Source organism: Miscanthus floridulus, chromosome 4 (assembly GCF_019320115.1).
Source record: "Miscanthus floridulus cultivar M001 chromosome 4, ASM1932011v1, whole genome shotgun sequence".
Lineage (NCBI taxonomy): Eukaryota > Viridiplantae > Streptophyta > Magnoliopsida > Poales > Poaceae > Miscanthus > Miscanthus floridulus.
In genome coordinates this window covers 121,381,518-121,382,512 of record NC_089583.1, presented here as the reverse complement: position 1 = coordinate 121,382,512, position 995 = coordinate 121,381,518, and positions in this window count along the sequence as shown.

The following is a 995-nucleotide window of genomic DNA, read 5'->3' as shown; positions in this document are numbered from 1 at the left end:
GGGCTGCCCTCGGCAAAGACCCCTCGGGGAATTTTTAGACGGCGAAGGGGTCTTTGCCGAGGGCCCTTTATCGGGCACTCGGCAAAGCCTTTGCCGAGGGCCAGGATTGCCCTCGGCAAAGAAAAGACGCCGTCAGATGCCGGCACCGTAGGCGGTTTCTTTGCCGAGGGCCGACCCTCGGCAAAGAAATGGTTTTTTTTTTTTTGAATTTGTTTCCCGAGGGCCGACCCTCGGCAAATAAAAGTTTTTATTTTTTTTTTTAAATCTTTGCCGAGGGCCTCCTCTATGGCCCTCGGCAAAGAAATATTCAGGATATTTTAAAATTCTTTGCCGAGGGCCGGCCCTCGGCAAAGAAATAGTTTTTTTGAATTTTTAACCCTTTGTCGAGGGCCTACTCCCTGGCCCTCGGCAAAGAAATTTTCAGGATTTTTTAAAAATTCTTTGCCGAGGGCCGGCCCTCGGCAAAGAAATGGTTTTTTGAATTTTTTAACCCTTTGCCGAGGGCCTACTCCCTGGCCCTCGGCAAAGAAATTGGCAGGATTTTTTAAAAATTCTTTGCCGAGGGCCGGCCCTCGGCAAAGAAATGGTTTTTTGAATTTTTTTTAACCCTTTGCCGAGGGCCTACTCCCTGGCCCTCGGCAAAGAAATTGACAGGATTTTTTCCAGAAAATCTTTGCCGAGGGCTATTGCTTGGGCCCTCGGCAAAGGACCCTTCTTTGCCGAGGGCCTTGGTCATTGCCCTCGGCAAAGAGGCAGAAATTTAAATTTTTTTTTTTGTTTTTTGCATTCCATCGACACAAGCATTTCATATATATACATATATATATCACACAGAACCCATTTTCTCACAATATATGACAACCATAATTGTGAACCACAAATCACAATATATTACAACGACAAGTCACATGTTCATCATCATTCACATGTTTATTACGACAAGTTAATAAAATCCAAGCACAAGTCACAACCATAAATCACAAATCACGCTAAAG